Below are 20,847 nucleotides of genomic sequence, written 5' to 3'. Positions count from 1 at the left end.
TAACCCAGTGATATCCTTGGACTCCTTCTTTTCGGCTCATCTTTCTTTACTGGAGCTCTTTTTTTGACTGGCCATTGACTGTCCACTGTGCTGAGAGACTATTGTCAATTCTTGAGAATTATTTTGTCTTCCCTCACATATAGGTAATGGAACCAAAATACTCATTCCTCTTCTATTAACTTGCTGCTCAAACAACAAGGTTATAAATTAAGTGATTCTTTTTATTTAAGCAAGAACTCCAACCCCTACAGTGCGTCTGGTTGCTTCCTCAAATGAAAGTCAGTTTTTCCAAAAATTTTCATGGTTAAATTTAGAGGGACATAAATGTGTTCCAATTCAAGAAAGTAAGATTTAAAATGTTCAGTGCCTAATTTCTTTTATTTGGATTGTGAAATCCCATGGCAAATGGAATGTACCTGCCATGAATTTAGCTTGTTTATATATACTGGAGAAACCCAATTGTGTATATTCCCTGGTAGTTTTATGTCAAAACTAATTCTTCAGAATGATTATGTTAAAAGGATGTAGGGATGAGCACTGGGTGTTATATGGAAACCAACCTGACAATAAACTATTTGTAAAAAATAAATAAATAAAAACAAACAAAAAACAAAACAAACAAAAAAAGATGATTACGTTTCATGCTATACGTGGAAAAACCAATAGTTGTCCTGTAATAGCTTTCCTTTTCCATGCCTAGATGTTTTATTTGTGTATTTCTTTTTTTTTCTTTATTTTAAGTTTGCTTGTTTATTTTGAGAGAGAAAGAGAGAGAGCAACGGGGGAGAGAGAGAGAGACTGCATGAGTAGGGGAAGGGCGGAGAGAGGGCAATACAGAATCCGACACAGGTTTTGTGCTGTCAGCACAGGGCCCAATGTGGGGCTCGAACCTATAAAGCATGAGGTTATGACTTGAGCCAAACCAAGAGTCAGACACTCAACTGACTGAGCCCTCCAGGCTCCCCGCCCCTTATTTGTGTATTTCTATGCTCAGGTGGCATGCGCCTGTCAGTAGAGTTTACCTGCAGTCCTGGAAGAGGTGAAAAACACTTTCTGAACAAGTTTTTGCTGGTCGTACTCACTCACTGTAGTGGGATAGTCCCTGACAGCATGGCCACTGGCTTGTCTTTCTCTTCTCTCACTATCCTGGTGACCTCGGAGCACTACATGTCCCCTCATCTGTTTGCTTGTCTGACATTTGTTCTATAAAAGATGATGATATAGCAGCTGCTGACATCTGCTTTGGACTAAAGGAAGGGAGAATAAACACCTTAGTATCTGAGTTCCATCTTGTAACAGGTGGGGTTTCTTCCCTGAATTCTGTTTCGGAACCAAATTTGTGTTTCGTTTTCAGTGTTGATATTTTTCCATCGAAAAAGTGGAGATCAGTGGCTTAGAAAAAGACACTTGAAAAAATCTGGTCCCAACATATATGGCGACAAAATACTTAGCATGTGTTGAACTAAAACTGGCAAATTGCTAAGTGTGATGGCATCAGGGTGAGTGGGAGGCGTCTCACAAAGCATAGGGAGATCATCAGACAGATGGACAGAATCCATCACTAGAGATCGGGTGCTCACTTTACACCTGAGTGTGCATGCATACGCGCGCGCGTGTGTGTCTGGGTGCACATGCTGGAATCTCAGTCTTAACATCGAGGTTTCCATTTTCTATTCTTATGAACTTTTATCTTAAAAATAGATTTTTAGGGGCATCTGAGTGACTCAGGTGGTTAAGCGCCCAACTCTTGGTTTCAGCTCAGGTCATGATCTCAAGTTTGTGAGTTCGAGCCCCGCATCCGGCTCTGCTCTGACAGCATGGAGACTGCTTGGGATTCTCTCTCTTACTCTCCCTTTGCCCCTCCCCAGCTCACACTGTGTCTATCTCTCTCAAATTAAATAAATAAACTTTAAAAAGTAAAACCAAAAAAAAAAACCAAAATGAAAACAGATTTTCATTTTCCAGGAAGTCTGTAACATCTTGATGCAGCCATGACCTTTCACATCTCCTCTTTCCCTTCATCAGCACCATAGAAATCATGTATGAAAGCCGCTTTCACTTACTGAGTACCAACTGTGTGACAGGCACGTCGATTTCATTTGATCGTTTAACCCTCACTGCAGCCCTGCGTGGAGTATACCAGCATACCCACTTTACAGATTCGGGCTTCACAGACTGGGCATTCTAAACTCCAAGGAACCCTGAAGCTTTAAAATGGCAAGCCTGGGATTATAAACCCAGGTGTGGGAGACTTGTTTTAAGGAGCTCATTCCTCTGAGCAGTTTGGCTTTCTCATAGAGAGAAAAGATGTAAGTGATAGTGGTCTTCAGTCTTGGGAGGGTTTGTACTTTAATGGAGCAGAATGCACATCTGCATTAAAACACAAAACAGTTCAAGATAATAATTTCTCAGTATGGATGGCTACTCTGGACCAGTGCTACCCAACCTTTTCATATTGGGTGCCCCGAGCATTGATGAGTCTCGTTCAGAAGGAAGTGACTGGTCCCTGGGCTCTAGCCCCTTCTGGCTACGTCCCATTGCCCTGGAGGTGGAAGGGATTGCTAACTCAGCACCCTTTTGAGTTACTTCCTGACTGACCGCTGACAATTTCAAATTATAGACCACCATCGGTGCCTTAGGAATTGCAGGAAGGAGGTCTGCAAGGAACAGCTGTTTTTGTGATGCCAAAAGAGGTTGAGCAATGCTTGGATTTGGACAAGAGGACAGTCGTGGGAAAAGAATTAGGCTGGGGGGACAGTAAGAGCAAGCATTGGTAGGTCAGCCTGCACACAGTGTACCCCGGGCGCCAGAATCAGGAAAGGGAGGCAGGCCTTACTGAATACTTAGTGCAGACAGGACATGTGCTGTTATATGGAGAAGAGCTACATTCACAGACATGATTTTTTATGCCTTGATAGGAAAAAAAATAAATGTACAGAGTGTTGGTTTAATTGAAGGAGGAAGAGAGGAGGTCAGACTTGCGCAGACTAAATTTTGAAATCTTGACTTCTCATTCTGGCTTTGGTGGTCAGAAAGAAAAAGATATATGGGATTAAAATTAAGGAAAGTTTCAAAAGGAGGAACCTTCCATCCATTGTCAGGGTACAAAAATAATGTGTGTGGCCACTAGACAAACTATCACCTTTCTCCAGAGAAGAGAGAGCAAATTTGCTTATTTAATGAATAGTTAAAAATAGTTTTCTATTTTTATGGTATGGTTTTAAGTGCCTTATCACTGTTGATTCATGAAATCCTCATAACTTCCTTCAGGAGACACTGCACTTATTTCTTTTTATTTATTGTGGTAAAAAAGACATAAATTTACTGTTTGTTCAGTTGGATTCTCTAGGGAAGGAGAGCCAATAGGTGATTTGGTAATCTGTGTCAGTCTGTCTGTCTATCTATCTAATCTGCGTATAGAGAGATTTATTGGAAGGAATTGGCTCACACAAATACGGAGGCTGACAAGTCCCTGGAGATGAACTTGATTAAGGAAGAGACCCGGGAGAATCAATGGATGGTGTAGTTCCAGTCTGAGTCGAAGACCTTAGAGCCAGGATAAGGGCAAGTCCAAGAGCTGGCTACAGACTGAGGAAGAGCTGACGTTTCAGCCAAAGGCCAGGAAATACCAGTTTCCCAGCTCCGAGATGTGGGAGTTCTGCCTACTCAGCCTTTTTGATCTACTCAGGCCTCCAGTGGATTGGATGAAGCCCACCAGCATCAAGGGATGGCAGAGTGTGTTACTCGCTGGATTGACTCAAATGTTAATCTCTTCCGTACACCCTCACAGACACACCCACAATCAGACTTGACCAAATCTCCAGGCATCCTGTGGCCCAGTCAAAGTGACACATAAAATTGGCTCTCACAGCCTCTTCACAGTAATTAAGTGTACATTACCGTATTGTGAACCATATCATATGCTCATTGCTGTACAGTAGACCTCTACAACTTTTCATCTTGCTGACTAAGTCTATATGCATCAAACAGTAACCCTACCTGGCCTCTGCCATCCACCATTCTGTTTTCTGTCTCCGAGTTTGACTGTAGATAGCTTGTATAAGTGGAAGCAGGCAGTATTTGTCTTTTTGTGGTGGGCTTTCATTGAGCATGTCTTCAAGGTCAGTGATGTCACATATGACAGGATTTCCTTCTTTTTTTAAGGCTGAGTAGTGCTCCACTGATTGTATGTGCCACATTTAAAACGTTTATCCATTCGTGGACATTTAGGTTGTTTCCACATCTTACTTTCGTAAATAATCATGTAATAAAGACGGGTCTCAACATCTTGTTTCAGTCCCTTTCAATATACAGCCCGAAGTGGAATTGCTAGATCATACATGGCAGGACTATTGTTAAATCATTTTGCGGAACCTTCCATAGTGTTTTCCATAGCGACTGCACTGTGTACAGTCCCCAACAGAGGCTTTGGTCTTTCTAAAACTCTGACTAAAACACCTTTCCTTGTTTTCTCTTAGCACAGCTGAAGCAGATTGACATTTTTAAAAAAATGATTAAATATCACAGAGGAAGAAAAATTGAAAATAATTGCACAACGTGCAACATAAAAATAGAGAAATCTGAAAGGGCAGTTTCTACCCTTAAGATATCCACATTCCAGGCTGAGAGGGAGCTCAGTTTTTCTTGCACTCTGTTCTGTTTCTCTCACTCCACCTTCCTGCAGCATTTGCACATGGCAGGCAGCCCTGTGTGGCAGACATAAGGGAGAACTTTCCTTGACGCTTCACTCCTTTGCAGACAGAGCCAACTTAATGCTCGAGGCTCCTGGTATCCGCTGGCTCTGCGCCCGTGCCTGGACTGATGGAAAGCCATTCTCCATGGTGACTCCTTCCTTCCTCAAGTACTGTTTGCAGGATTAGGGGAGACCGATGGCTGGGTGTAAAGGTTGATGTCACCTGCACATAGGCTTATGGACCTCTTTCGTACTTTCCATTGCCACTTAGAAAATGGGACTTGCATCGGGCTCTGTGCTGACAGCTCGGAGCCTGGAGCCTGCTTCAGGTTCTGTGTCTCCCTCTCTCTCTGCCCCTCCCCTACTCACGCTCCATCTCTCTCTCAAAAACAAAACTAAAAAAACATTAAAAAGTTTATGAATGACACAATATTGTATGCATCATATTGTACCTCTTCACTTAAAATTACGAGATAATGTTCCTTTTTAAGTGTTATCTCATTGATCCACTTAAATAAATGGAGAATTAAGCTGTTCTTGAATTCTTTCATTTTATAAGTAGTGGTGCAGTGGACACTCTTAACAAAAGTTTCCAATCTCATTGTGCAATGTGGGTGTTTCTCTAGTACATACTCTTGCAAGGAGAACTGATGGGCCTTAAATAAGCACATAACATCTCCAGTAATGCTACATTCTGCCAAGCTGCTGCTCAGAGTAACTGTACCAATTTGTTGTTTGCTGACTCTGCCTGTGAGTTCCTTGATCACGTTGTTTCCTTAACATTTGATGTTTCTGACCATTTACATTTGTGCAAATGTGGAAGCAGAAAGAGAATGTCATTGTAGTTCTGATTTTTGTTTTATTACTTATGAGGTCGATTATCTGTCATTTCTCTCCATCATTACTATTATCTGTCCATCTTCTTTTGCTGTTTGTTATGTCTTCTGTTGTATGCTATGTGCCAAGCCACCCAGAGCTTAATTTAAATAATAATTATTTTATCATGAAGCTGCAGATTGGGTGTTCTCTGTCTTCTGTTCTTTGCTAAATTTTAAATTTTTTTCTCTTCCTCAAAAATTGATTTTTTTAAAGTTTGCTTATGAGAGAGAGAGAGAGAGAGAGAGGTAGTGTAGGTGGGGGAGAGGCAGAGAGAGACGGAGAAAGAGAGAATCCCAAGCTGTCTACACACTGCCACAGCAGAGTCCAATGTGGGGCTCAAACTCACGAACCTTGAGATCATGAGCTGAGCTGAGATTAAGAGTCAGACACTCAACTGCCTGAGCCATCTGGGCACCTCTCAAAAATTGATTAATTTTTTTTAATGTTTGTTTATTTTTGAGAGAGACAGAGTGTGAGCAGGGGAGGGACAGAGATAGAAGGAGACACAGAACCCAAAGCAGGCTCCAAGCTCTGAGCTGTCAGCACAGAGCCTGACGCGAGGCTTAAACTTGGGAACAGCGAGATCATGACCTGAGCTGAAGTCGGATGCCTAATCAACTGAGCCACCCAGGCACCTCTCAAAAATTGATTTTTAAGAGTACTCACACTCACACTCACACTCTCACACACACACACACACACACACACTACATACATACATTTATCTAAATTGAGACACATATACACACCACATATTAGATAAATACAGATATATTTGTGATAATTTTGTTATGATATGCAAAGATTTTCTCCAAGCTTGTCTTTTAAAACTATGATATTTTTTAACAACAATTTTTTTAAGATTTTTTTAAAGAGTGGAGATTTTATTGAATGCCTTTTTTTCTGAATCAATTGACATGATCATGTGATTTTTCTGCTACACTTTTTAAATGTGGTTAATTACATTTGATACATATTAAACATAGTATAACCTGTGCTTGCATTTCTAGAGTCAAGTATATGTCACCAAGTATAGCTTCTGCCCACCACCCAGTCACAAGGCTACTCATACATGTGTCAGATTTTCTGATATGGCAACACTCCACTTTTAGCAACACAGTCTGTTGTGTTAATGTATTGCTATGTACCAAGCCACCCAGAGCTTAATTTATAACAATAATTATTTTTTCTCAAATCTGCAAATTGGGCAGGCTCCACTTGGCATCAACTGGAGTGGCTTAAAGGAAGCCTGGAATTATCTGGATACTGTCTCATTGAGATATCTGGTGATTAATGCTGGCTGTTGGTAGGACCCTTCGCAGGAGCTGCTGGCCAGAGCACTATTATGTGTCCTCACAATATGGTGGCTGGGGCCCAAGGGGCAAGAATCCCAAGAAAGAACCCATGGAACTGTGCCAACTTTTCTAACCTAATCTCAGAAGCCTCACTTCCAAGGCACTCTGTTCCTCAAACAAGACACTAAGGTTGGTCCATACTTAAAGGGAGAGAAGTTACACCATCTTGGTTTGGTAGAAGTGTCAAAGAATTTGAAGACATGTTTTAAAACAGTATGAAATGGACATTAAGGAAAGAACAGAGTTCCTCAAACAGCATCCAGTGTTTCACTGTAGATGATGAGGTCTGTGGAAAAACTTGCATCTTTCTGTAAAGAAAAATCAGGGGAGTTTATATCTTTGGGTAAATATGATTTCTGTGTCTGGGTTAAGGTTCTAGGTGCTTTACAAATTTTGTTCACCAAGGCTTCATAAAACCCCAAGAGTTAGGTTCTCTCCTAATTCCCATTTTTAAGATGTGAGAAGTGAGGCAAAGATGAATACCCTATGATGTAAGTTCTCTGCTTATTCCCATTTTTAAGATGCAGGAAGTGAGGCAAAGGTGGTTAAGTCAGTTGTCTGGGGTTCCACGGGTAGTTGGAGAGAACCAGTACTCATATCCATGTGGTCGTTTCCAGAACCTGGGTTTTAGATGCACCCTTATTTTGTTTCTGCAGTGGGGACAGGCTGGGGCAGGGAGTGGGTAGGGGGCTAGATGGTTACCCTTAAGTGAGGCACTGGAATGAAATGAATTACCTTTGTTTATTTTTTTATTTCAGACTTATTTCTCTTTAAAAAATATAAATAATGCTGGTCTTAAGTTTTTCTCTTTTACTATTACCATCAAAGAACTAGCCTCTGAGATTTGTTGAAAGTGTCTTCTACTTTTTCTAATTATTTAATTCTACCTCCTGTCCATTATTCATTTCTTTCTTCTTTCTTTGGGTTTTCCATAAGTTTATTTTCCAGCCTTTAGAATGGAATGCTTAGGTATTTTATTTATAACCTTTCTTATGTGTATTCCACAAATTCATCCAAGTGTTAAATGTTCAAGACCCATGTGGATTACTTCCTAATGTTTCAATATTCAGCGTTCTTATTGCTGTTCACATCTAAATACTTCACAAGTTCATTATGACTTCCTCTTGGTTCTCCTTTTGTTGACAGAACTTAAAAATCTCCAGCCACACTGGGATGAGGACTTATTCATTATAGGCCCTCCAAGGATTTTCTAGAAACTCCCCAGGTACTGTAGACTACCTACAGTTACAATTAGCCTTCATAGTATCACAGAGTGATCTATCTCCAGTTACAAAAGGACTGGGGCAAAGTTCAAACAATGCCCCTGTTAACTGAGTGAAATTAGATTGCTGTGAAATAAAAGCAAATTAAATCTAATAAATTATTTCACTTTTCAGGACAGATCAAATTAGAGAAATCTAAATCCTGAGTGCCTCAGAGAAACATCATAGCAAAGAAAGTATGGAAGCAGCTAACCAACTGATTAAATATTTGACTTGGAAATGAGATTCGTGTTAAGAAATTGTTAACTTAGATTTTGTTTTTATTTATCACTAAGTATCCTTCAAATGTGTCTTCTCAAAAGATGTTAAGTAGGGGCGCCTGGGTGGCTTAGTCGGTTAAGCGTCCGACTTTCGCTTGGGTCATGATCTCGCGGTTCGCGGGTTCGAGCCCCGCGTCGGGCTCTGTGCTGACTGCCAGCTCAGAGCCTGGAGCCTGTTTCAGAGTCTGTCACTCCCTCTCTCTCTGACCCTCCCCTGCTCACGCTGTCTCTCTCTCTCTCTCCTAGAAATAAATTAAAAAAAAAAAAAAAAAAGATGTTAAGTAATAGAAAACCAATAGGAAGATTGAGAATGTTTCCTTGGGGAATAGTAAGTCCACATCTATTGCTTAATCTGGTCAGTGTAAACACTAGTGCCACTGTGAGCTTTGTAATTGTGGCAAGGACTGAAAAGTGCTCATTTGGGGCTTCAAATGCACATGTGACTTTAGGCAATAAAAAACACATTTGTCTCAAATTGTACATTTTGCCTGCAAGTGTAGGTATGAGTGGGGATTTATGTTTTTTTGGGTATGCAGGAAAGCTGTTGGAGATTTAACTATAGAATACTGAAATTCAAACATACTTAGCTTTGTATCCCATGATGGATTATGATTTGAATGATATAGCCTGGCTGGGTCTACATATGTTTTTGGAAGGAATTAACTGGTGTGTGAGAGGTAAGGCATTAGCTTCTCAGCATGGGAACAGGTTGTCTGCTAGAAAACGTTTCAACAAATGTGCTTTTTCAACTAATGTGTTTCACTGTGTGGAGGGGACATTTCCCTGCAGCAGTGACTCCATTCTGCTCTTAATGGGAGACACCCCTGTGTAGCTCTCTGGAAACACACCATATGGGAAAATACGCCATATTTTCAGCCTGTAGAACGTTGTGGTGTCGTATGTGCATCGACGGAAATTTCCAAGGAGGCTCAAGTTAGAATTCTTCTCTCCCTAGGAAGAGTCTCATTTTCTTTAACAAGTCTTATTTTTTTAATGAAGCTCATAAGTATTAACCCATAGAAAAGGCAAACAGTAGAAATATTAACAGCAAAACTAGGGTTGTATACAATTAAGTACATCCACCTAATAATGAACAATAATTATTGTTGAGTCTGTTATAAATGTGCACGGCCAAATCCTGAATTAGTTCCCAGCGAGGCCGGAAAATGTCTTTCCTTGTTTTAGGAACAGTTGGCTATGACGCCTGTTGAAGCTGGAAAGAGGGCAGAAGGATGTGTTACAGATTTAATGCCTTGAAGAGTAATAGCTTCAGCTATTTCACAGAAGAGAAGCACATCAGATTCTTAGAATTTTGATTTAAGAAAAACACAGGATGTTATTAGATGTGATTATATGAAATGGTGTCCTTGTCACAAATGGAAGTCGTGCTTTGGCCAACACTTTCTATAAATCATCTCGGTGGTCGGGCACAGCCATTTGAAGCCTGTCTCTGGAGCTAATCTGTGGTCACACACTGCAATCCAGTTGTTCTGTGACCTTGGGCAAACTGTGAAACTTCTTAGTTCTTTCTCATCTGTGAAGAGAAGCTATACTGTATCTATTCTAGAGTTGACATACATTTAAAAAATGAGAATATGCATATAAAGGGCTTCACATGAGGTCTGGCACCCAGGGAGTACTCAGAAAGTGAAAGCTGTCATTATTATGTGTAGTGTTATTATTGTTTTATGGGTGGACGGATGATTAAAAAGGAAATCACGAAGGTTTGCTTCATGACAGTAGCCATGTGTTAAGCACATCGCAGAGCTTTGAGACCACCGTACGATTGTTCATTGTCACTGGGTAACTTGGAAGTAGCACAGAAAGTTTTCTTAGATAAATTTCATCCTGAGGACTTCAATTTTTAAAATTCGAGAAATCATTGAATTTTCATAAGGAAAACTACCATACTCCGGCTCTTAACCTGTGTTTTACACCCCTCAGGCTTAATTAGAGAGAAGAATTTTTCTATTTATGTTTTCACCAAAGTCTTCCAAAAGAATATCAAACATGTAAATTAGCACGCATTCTAGACTTTCTGAAATAAGCAATGTTTTTTTTTTTTTTCAGACACATTTCCCGAGAAATGAAAAATCCACTCATTCAGGTTGGAATTACATTGCTTTGAGTATTTTCATTTTGATTCTGACTCTTCTGAAATGCCTAATTATACAAATAAGAAAAATTGTTTCCCAGTTCCTTAGAAATAGGAAAAAAACTACCGACATCTAAATGTAGATGGAAAAAAAATGAGCGAATAATTGTTTGGATAAAAGACTAGCAGTTTTGAATGCAGCCTCTCAATTTCTCTCAAGAGCAAAACCGCAATATTAGCGGGCTTGCTCTTTGGGGATGATGATGATGAAGATGATGATTGGCAAAAATGCAACTGTCAGGAGTATGATCATTTCTGATCTAAAGGTCACTGGTTTAGAAAATGTTTGGAAGAGGAGTGACATTCATATTTTCACTTCTGCTTGGAGGCTTTTGCAATGACTTAGACGTTTAGCGACGTGGTTCATTTTTTGTCTTCAAGTATGATTAGAGGACAAATTGTTTCTGGAAAACCGGAGATGGAAAATGGCTTATTCCTCAATTAAAAATAAAATCTTTGAGTTACCACACAGCCCCTGGCCTGTGGCTCCTGTGTGTCCCCATTTGTCGCCGCCCTCAGTTCTAGGGCAGCACAGTGGCAACATCTCCCGGTGCTCAGTGAATGAAATGCAAGTCACCAAAATGTCGAAAGGTACAAAAAGCCTGGCATTTTCAAAATAGATAACTGTATTCACCAAAATCCTGTTGGCATTTGGAGTAACAGATAGAAACACAGAAAATGGAGTAGCTACAGACAGATTCCATGGTTCACTGGGTGGCCCTGTGATAGTCCAAGGATTTTCATTTTAATCATTGCTTTCTGCTTCGATTTGGTTCTTACGGCCAGATTTTAAATGGGCTCTTTGCTAATGGGTTATTACCGATCTGTTATTAAAAGGAGAAGAGCATAATTTTTATATGATATTGTTTAATTCATTTTTCTCTTTCATTTTCTATGCATATACATAGTTAAAAAATAACCCCATCATTGATTTCAGACTGGGATATTTGCACGGTTGATGACTTTTGTCTTTAAAAAACAGCAGTAGTGATTCAGTACTCCTTCAAAATGATAAAAAAAGCCCCTTTTATTTGGCCAACATTTCTGATTAACCTGAGAGTAAGTTCTTACATTTCAGCACTTTGGGATAGAACATGGCAATCTTTCTTCTTGAGAAATGTACTTGTGGCTCCACAGATTTTTGACAAACAGGAAATGGAGTCCTGAGTCCATACATAAATCACCTGGAAAATCTGAATAGAAAGCGCATTTTAATTAGAAACGCTTTGACAATACCATCCCAGTAGCATTTAAATTTTACAACTAATTATTAAGTTGCAAATGTGTTCAAGATAAAAGGGAAATGATCCTTGGATTAATTTTAACATTGCTTTATAAAAACAATTAAGGAGGGATTTTTAAAAGAAATCTTAAGAAGGAAGAAGTTTTAATCTATCAGAATTTCTCTTCACAGGCAGTGCTGGGATCAGAGAATCTGTATTAGGACAGCTGCTAACCTATTGCAGCCTTTATTCCTCTAAATAAACGGGAATGAAAAGATTTGCCACACAATTACTAGAGAAGACAACTTATGAAATAAGTACATATTGTTAAATCTATAATGAAATACAAACATTATAGATCCTTTTTTAAAATGTTTATTTTGGGAGAGAGATACAGAAAGGGAGTGGAGGAGGGCGGACAGAGAGGGGAACAGAGGAGCTGAAGCAGGCTCTGCCTTGACAGTAGCAAGCCCCACGCAGGGCTCAAACTCATGAACCGTGAGATCATGATTTGAGCCAAAGTTGGACACTCACCCGACTCAGCCACCCAGCGCCCCAGCCTGTATGTCCTTTTTGGTTCTGCCAGGCTTGGCGTGGCATTGTCAGATGGCTGGATCGATGTGAAAATGTGCAGATATGAGCATATGCATTGCAAGACTAGATACCAAGGAAAAATTTAATCAATTCAGTCTTTTATAGAATCAAGCTAAATATGAAGCCTTTACGTATTTCTCAAGTGTTTAAACATAAACTAGAATTCAATTGGAAATCTTTTGTATAATATTTAAGGAAATAGGAAAGTATTAATAAACCATGTCATGATGATATAAATGCCTGACTTATAAAGATCATTATAGATTCTCATATGATCTGCCTAAACAATATTTGAGATAAAGAAAACCGGTTTACCGCTATTCTTTTTTTATTTTTATTTTTTTAACTTAAAAATATTTATTTTGAGATAGAACATGCAGGGAAGGGACAGAGAGAAAGAGAGAGAGAGAGAATCCCAAGCAGGCTCCGTGCTGTCAGTGCAGAGCCCGATACGGGGCTTGAACCCACAAACTGTGAGATCATGAGCTGAGCCAAAACCTAGAGTTAGACACTTAACAGACTGTGCCACTCAGGCACCTCTACATTTATTCTTTGAAGAGATGAGGAAATGCCACTTCACTTCAGGGAGGTTGAGTGACTGGAACAAAGTCCCTAAACTAGTAGTACAGAAACATTTCTAGAATGATCTCTGACATGGCTCTTGTCTGGTGTAACAGGCTATACCTTCTCTCCAAAACTTACTCTCATCTCAACCCCTTTCCAATTATAATGCTTACACAGCCTTCCCTCTTATGACTTCAGCATTCAGATTTCAGATTCAAATCTCATGGTTTTATAGGTTATTAGAATTGAATGATATAGAGATCCTTTTGTCGCACATTATTATTTAATATGTATGCCCGTTAAGGCCATGGAAGTTTAAATGATTTGCTCAGAAATATAGAGCTTCTGAGTGCAGAGCTGAGCGCCACACCCAGGTGTATCTCATGCAGTTCAGACGCCTTTCTATGTAATCAAACCATTTGAACCTTACTTTTATGCGATTGTCCAAGTCATATCATTGATCTATAAGAAAAACAATGTTTAGGGAAGCAATGGGAAATGTGTACTACTAAAAAAAGGAGGGAGAGAGAAGGAAAGAAGGAAAGAGGGATGGAAGCGTTAATATTTTAAAGCTCCAGTGGACATTGGTTTTAAGTCCTAGCACGATTGATTCATTGCTAAGGATTCGTCCCGATGAAGAAACATCTCTGGTCTACCTTTCCAGGAGAAGATGAGCCTTTGTGTTTGCCCGTTTTGTATGTGTGGGAATGAGTGTGTGTGTGTGTGTTGTTGTTGTTGTTGTTGTTTTCCCCTTGGAAGCTTCAAAACAGTGCCTGAGGAAAGAAAATGCTGTAAACCAGTTGTGAATGAGGGACTACATTCATCCTTTTAGACGTGTGATGAAGATGTTACCTTTTTTGTGTGTGAGATCGTAGTCAGGACGTAATCTAATAATTTACTTAACAACACACAAACAAAAGCCTCTTATTAAAAAAAAAAAACAATGTGAATGCTAACTGCATTGAAGTTAATGAAGGAAGAGAGCCCAAGAGACAAGCTAAAATAATTCTTTCCAGAAGGGCACAAACACACAGTGTTGGAAGGGACGTTGGATGCATAACTTTAGGAAATTCACTCCCTTTCTCCAGACCTCACTTCCTCAATTGAAAATGAAAAGAAAAAAAAAAAAAGTGGATAAAATAATCTATACTATTATTTCAAGTTCCTGAATTTGCATTTCTGTGCTGTGAAGCAGATTCCTACTTTGGAGTCCATCTTTTCTCTCTCTATTCTGGTTAGCACCATCCAGCTCGGCTCACCATTATCTCTAGCCTGGAACAGTGCGTCAGCCTCCCCATGAACCTTGGGTGGGTGGAAGGGAATAAGTGTGGGAGGGGAGCCTTGTGAAACCAGCTCTGTTTCCTAGATGGGACCTAGAGCGATCTCTCTACATGTTAGTGGGACCCTGTCAATTCCCATCTGAAGGTTTTGCAATGGCTCTCTGGTTTTCTTAGGATTAAGGCCAAAATCTTTCACATGATCAGGAAAGCCTCTTATCGATACCCTCTCTGTAATACTTCTGTTTTCATTCATCTGCAGTCTGTCTCCCAAGGTCGTTGAGCAAATGCTCAAACCCCCAAGGGCACAGACCCTTCTCTTCCTCTGCCCTCAGCGCTCTTCTAATCATGTCTCAAGTCCCTGCATACATAAAATGTTGTCCATTTGTTCAGCAGGTACTGAGTTCAGATTAGGTCAGGGATATTTCTAAGTATTGGTGGTCTATCTCATATGTCTGTTTATTTATTAAAGTTTTTTTAAATTTTATTTTGAAAGAGAAAGAGCTGGCATGTGAGCAAGGGAGGGGCAGAGAGAAAGGGAGAGAAAGAATCCCAAGCAGGCTCCATGATGTCAGCACAGAGCCGGACAGAAGGCTCAAACTCAGGAAGCATGAGATCATGACATGAGCCGAGATAAAGAGTCAGACCCTTAACCGACTGAGCCACCCAGGCATCTGATTCGTTATCTATCTTAGACACCAAGGGAAGACTGCCCAAAATATGCTACTTTGGCATATTTTTATTTTAAATAAAAGTTGCTTAGGAGATAGCCTATGCAACCAGGAGGCTCAGACCCCCCCCACCCNTAGCCCCCTAAAAGGAGAAAATAGTCTTCATGTGAAAGGTCCTCTCCTGTACCAGGTGGTAAAGAACCATCCTTATTACCAGGGATGGGACTCAGAGCCAAAAAGACTATATAAACAGTATTACTTGTTAGTTGTTACTTTACGAATTTACTTCCACAGCCCACATTCTCTTTAGAATTAACCTCCCAAAGTCAAGTTTTCTTTGTCCTTCACAGATGTATTATCTCTTTGGGCAAAAAGTATAAAACCTGTCTGCCTTGGTCATTTCTTTTGGTCTCAGTTTCATTACTGGGCCTCTGTGTCCATGAAATAAAACTGGGATTTTATTTTTCCTCTTGTTCATCTGTCTCATATAAATTTAATTCTTATTCAAGCTGGAAGAATCTTGGAGAAAAGAAGGAAATTTTTTGCTCCCTTACAATATCAGTCATTGTCATGGTGCATCTCATATATTTTATTTGTTTTTGTCTTTTCGTCACCTGTATGTTACTGAAGCCAAGGGCAATGTCAGTATAATTTACCACTATTCCTAGTAGCAGTCTTGGTGCCTACGTGGCATACGATAGGCACCAAGGCATGAAAGGAACTGTTGTATGATAAATTGGTGGCCAAGCTAGCATCTCAGTCTATGGGGTAGCTGGGCTATTAACAGAAGCATTTTTCCGAGTATTATATTGAAATATTATATATTAAAATAAGATATTTGTTATGAGAATACATGACCATTATTTTAGAAGGCATTAAATCTGTACTGTGATTTTGGAAGATCTATTTCTATGAACTTCCTGTACAATTGCTAGCTTTCCTTGTGGGATGAAAATCTCAAAAGTCAGTCTACCTCTAAAATATGGACAACATGACAGAGGCAGTGACCAGTGAACATAGTTCCGTCCTTGCTTGCCCCTGGTCCCGTATCCATGTCTATTATATGAGAGACTGCCATATTGGCTAGAAAAACCTTAATTAAATTGGTTGCTGGATGCCTGTCTTAATTGTCATTGTAACATATAATCTTCAAACTTTAACTCTGAATGTCATGATGATTCTCTTATCTATAACATGTCCTAGAGTGATGAGTTTCCTATAGCTTCTTAACCGGAGATGAGAATTTGATTGCTATAATTAACCACCAGGTGATAAGCAACTGAGACATTGGTCATATTTTGTGATCATATTTTATAAGATATGGTGATTTCTCCTTAGCAATAATAACATATGATATTGGAGTTAGGCTGTGTAATGGGAAAATGTTTAAAGTTATTTAAATTTATCTATTTGTACAGAATCATACATATGCATACATATACATATGTGTGTGTGCATATATATGTATGTGTGTATATATACACATATATATACATATATATATATGATATTTTTAATTAGCCAGGGACTTACCAACTGCCTGTAGGTATTCATATATAATTAGCCTAACCTACCACATACAGCTTATTTAAATAAAGAAACCAAGTATATTTCTTCATTGGATTTCTTTTTAATAATTAGCATTTGTTAGCTCCCACTGCCACTGTACTAGTTCAAGCTGACATGTAAAGTAAGACTGGATAGGCAAAAAACAAACAAACAAAAGTACATAGAATGATGTTCAACCTCACTAATAATTTTGAAATGCATTTAAAGTAAAAGTAAATAATGCTGTGGTATTTTATATTCATTGGATTAACAAAAAATTAAATACATGGCATTAATGACTATTGGCTGGGATATGGAAAAAGTAGGAAGTCAGAGGGGATGAAAATTATATATCTACTTTGGGGAGAAATTTGGCAATATTTTTAAAAGATGCTGCCAGATACGCTGTGATCTAATGATGTTATTTCTACGTACATCCCTGGAGGTGTTCTTGCGCATGCCCGGAATAAAGTCTAACAATGTTCTTGCATTGTTTCATTGCGAAAATCTATAAAAAGACAAATGGTCATCAATAAAATAAATTGAGACAAACTCATACCATGGGATACCATAAAACAAAACAAATGATTGGATTCCTTAATTCAAAAAATATTTATTGTACATCATGTACTCGTCTAGTCTTTGAGGAAAGATCAGCAAACAAATCAACAGTAACAACAACAAAAAGTTCCAAATACCATTTGGCTTTGCAATCAGGGAAGATGGATTATGTCAGATCATGATAAATGATAAGAACAAGTAAGGTAAGCAAGTAAATAATGATATAGGACATGGAAGGCTGCTATCTCAGATAGATAGGGTGGTCAAGTAAGGCTGTTCTATAAGATGATATTTGATCAGAGACCCAAATTAAGTCAGATAGTGAATACTGTAATTTTGTGGCGGCAGAAGATCTTATGTGGAAAGGCCAGTGAATACCTAAGCATGGACATCAGAGGAATCACCAATTGAAGTCCCTGGCCTGAGAAAGTGGAATGATGGACTTTCTATTCTGCTCATATGGACAAGACTGATGCACAGAGCATTCTGGGGAGGGGAAGACTAAAACAGTTGGTTCTGGAAACATTAAATTCATTATGCACATCAGGCATCCATGTAATGTTGTCTTGGCAACTGAATAAATGAAGCTGGTGTTCAAGGGGAAAGTTCGGGACTGGAGTATATACTTGGAAACTTGGGTCTATAAATTGATTTAAATCTCTGAGATTGGCCGTGAATCTAAAAGATGAGTACAGATATTAAGGACTGAGCCTTGGTTATTTAAACATTTAGAGAATGGAAGATGAGAGAATTCAGTGAAAAGAGAATATGAAATTGTTACAAAGATAAAGGCAGAGAACCAAGAGGGCCTGGTGCCGTAATATAAAATTAAATAAAATGGAGATCACACATGTATGGAAAATTGTGTGTGTTTGTGTGTGTCCATAAAGCAGTATGTGGACAGACATCGAAATGTTAACAGTAGCTATCACGATCTATGTGATAAGAATAGCAGTTAGGATATGTATTACCTTTTATCATTACTGTACTGATTGCTTTTTAAAAAATAATGACATATTATTTTCACAAGTAGCAGCAAAAGATTTTTGCATAAAAAAATCAGGCAGGCTTTTCGTAGTCTCAGTCTCACAATAAACTTCTCTCGTTTACCACTGTATCGAGCTACCTAACATTGACTATTTTTCTTTGTAGCTTTTGTATTTTTTCCCTAGAAAAAATAGGTTCAATACCTTTTATATTACCTCTATTATTTATAAGAACAAAAGCCCTGGAAAGAGAATTTTCATGAGTGTGAGATTGAGAGTCTCGGCTGGACCTTAATGTACATACTGGGATCCATGCATCTCCATGGTCTTTATTATGGGAAAGGAAACTTTGGCATGAATGATGCGGGAGATCAAGAGACCGTATTGTAGACGTTACCTAAATCTTGCACTGAAAGCATAACTTAAGCCGCTTTTGCCTTAATTCACCTGGCACCACACACACGGGAGTGCCGTATCTGTATATGAATGTGTGAGCGTGTGTGGGGATGTGAGTTAGTTACACAAATCACAAGCCCTTGAGGCATTAACAGGATGCTTTCTGCCAGGATCTTCAGTAATAAGCAGACTTTTTCAAAGGCTGACTCGACGAACATATTCGTTCATTTCCTCTGCAGGAAACTTCACATATTCTCAGAGAGCAAGTATGAAAAGTAGTCCTCTCAAAATGTGCAAAATATTGTGTAAGGTTGATCTCATATTTAATATCGATCAAAATAAGCAATGCCAAATCAAAACAGGACAAATAGAGTCACATGCCTAGAAGAGCAAGTCACCACTATTACTTGAAGTGATGTGACATAATTTCAAAACATTCTGTTTTTATTATGTTATTATTATTTTATGTTAGAAAGAGCACAGACATGCAAGCGGGGGAGAGGGGTAGAGGGAGAGGGAGAGAATCTCAGGCAGCCTCCACGCTTTGCACAAAGGCTGATGGGGGCCTCGATCTCACAAGTGTGAGATCAAGACCTGAGTCGAAATCAAGAGTTGGACGCTCAACTGACTGAGCCACCCAAGTGCTCCAAAGCAGTTCGGTTTTTTAAAAGAACAGGCATCATGTCTTTCTTAAGTATAACATTGAGTGCATTGCCAATTTGGAAAAGGAAAAAAAACAGGAAACAGGAGAGAAAATTGCTTGTTCCTATGATGCCGCACTTAAACTTCTATAGCACATGACATAGGTAGCGTGGGTCTCTTCCGGGTAAGGTTCAGGGAGTCCTTCATTATCATGACATCTGCGACCCTGTGTTTGCCAAGGTGCTCTCTCCTCTTGGATTACAGCTCCTTGATGAGGATTCTTCCTCCTTTTTCTCTCTGAGCCTGATCCCTTACACACATGCATGCTCATGCCCACACATGCACACTCATGCGCACACTCCCCACTCCCCCACCCCTGCACACCCACGCTTTCATGATCAGGCTGAGTGTTAGCAGTCTCCACTCGACAGGCTTTAATGCTATTCCTTTTGCTTATCATCTCAGTAGCTAGTGGCTAACTACCCAAACAAACCCAGAAATAAAAAAAATAAAAAATAAAAAAAAGGCAAAAAGTCAGATGGTGAACTGTACCCTTAAGGGCCGAAGTTTAGAAAATGGTAGACAGGTCATCGAATCATCTGTAGGGTAGGACTTTTCTACTCCTGTGTTAAAATGTGTCTAGTTCCTTGAGCCTTAACTTCCCAATTATTTGGAATTGTTCTGCATTTTCTGTCATATGACTTTTCTGGTTACAGATGAGGCATGTGATAGCCATCTCAGACTAGACATGTTAATGAGAGCTTGGCATTTCTGGCAGTTAGAAAATACGCACTAGAAACAAGGCCATTCTTTCTTATATAAACGTATAACCAGCCATAATTCTGCACTCAGTACCAGCTACTTCGGATGGTCACAAAAATGGAGTCCGTGAAAACAGTGGGCCCTGGAAAACACAAATACCTAGGCAGTAATAGAAAAACTTCCCTCAGTGATCTATACCGTGGTTATTTTTAGTGCAAGCAATAGATGATATGAGAAAGCTCCTTCTAACAAGTTTAATCTACTAAAGTTTCTGGACAAGCAAGGAGATACCCTGAATTTGTTATTACTGTTTAGAATGTTCTGTACAAGAGTAGTCATTCTTAGGACCATATTATGTTCTTATTGTGTCCTAGAGTTGATGTACTCCAATTACAAGGAAAATTTTTCCCTGGTTATGAGCGATGTGACAATTTTAAAACAACGAAGTTGTAGTTTTAATTTTAAAAGGCTGAAGGATTTCTGTTTCCCTTTACTAGAACGCGTCAGGTACTGGGTACACGGGCGACTATCTTGACGGCTCATGTCCTGGAATGTTTTCTAACAGAGTGTGTGAGTGTGTGTGTGAGCAGGTGTGTCTGCGTGCGCATGCCTGTGTATATGTGTGGGCCTATGTGTGTGCATGCGTGAGTATGTGTGTATATGTGTGTGCCCAGGTGCATGTGTGTGTATGTGCATGACTGTGTGTGTGCGCACATGTGTATTGTGTGCTGCATATGTGTTTGTCTAGCTGTGTATGTGTGTGCCTGTGTGTGTATATGTACGCACACATGGATGAAAATGATAAGGCTCTGAAGCTTCTAGAGCATCTAACACTGGAAATCATGCCATTGTGAGAGACAGCAGACTTCTGGTCTGAGAGTATGCGGAAGCTTCAGTGCATGCTTATTTTTGTGCCCAGATTTTCTCATTTTTAACAGTTCTCACTGGGGAAGCATCATTTCAACATATATTTTTGAGGGAAAAACAGGAACATCAAT

General features: G+C 39.4%; 1 protein-coding gene and 1 long non-coding RNA gene across 2 annotated transcripts in view; one reads left to right on the top strand and one right to left on the bottom strand.

Moving 5' to 3' along the window:
• LOC144223280 (uncharacterized) overlaps positions 1-4,327 on the bottom strand; it is a 20,124-nt gene extending 15,797 nt beyond the window's left edge. Inside the window, exon 1 of the long non-coding RNA XR_013332645.1 lies at positions 4,000-4,327. This is a non-coding gene — a long non-coding RNA (uncharacterized LOC144223280). The remainder of the gene's footprint in view (positions 1-3,999) is intronic.
• The window catches only part of NALF1 (NALCN channel auxiliary factor 1), a 638,784-nt gene that overhangs the window by 228,224 nt on the left and 389,713 nt on the right, over positions 1-20,847 (top strand).

The sequence above is a fragment of the Crocuta crocuta genome, unplaced genomic scaffold (genome assembly GCF_008692635.1).
Source record: "Crocuta crocuta isolate KB4526 unplaced genomic scaffold, BGI_CrCroc_1.0 scaffold31, whole genome shotgun sequence".
Lineage (NCBI taxonomy): Eukaryota > Metazoa > Chordata > Mammalia > Carnivora > Hyaenidae > Crocuta > Crocuta crocuta.
Note: the sequence above shows the minus strand (reverse complement) of the source record. Positions and strands in the feature narration are given on the sequence as shown.